Below are 223 nucleotides of genomic sequence, written 5' to 3' on the forward strand. Positions count from 1 at the left end.
CTCCGTAGTTTCGTTTTCTTCCCACACGAGGGCACCACCATACCACAAAGTGCTTTTTTGCGCGCACTCGAAGGTGCAGGATCATTTTGTTTTTTCGAGGTTGTGCACGGGAACTAAGTGCGTCTATATAGATCTCACAAATATATAGCAACATATGAGTGATTCCCATAGCACTATTGTCAAGAGCAAGCCAAAAAAAAAAAAAAAAAAAAAAAACAACGGA

The sequence above is a fragment of the Dermacentor silvarum genome, chromosome 4 (genome assembly GCF_013339745.2).
Source record: "Dermacentor silvarum isolate Dsil-2018 chromosome 4, BIME_Dsil_1.4, whole genome shotgun sequence".
NCBI classification, from domain to species: domain Eukaryota; kingdom Metazoa; phylum Arthropoda; class Arachnida; order Ixodida; family Ixodidae; genus Dermacentor; species Dermacentor silvarum.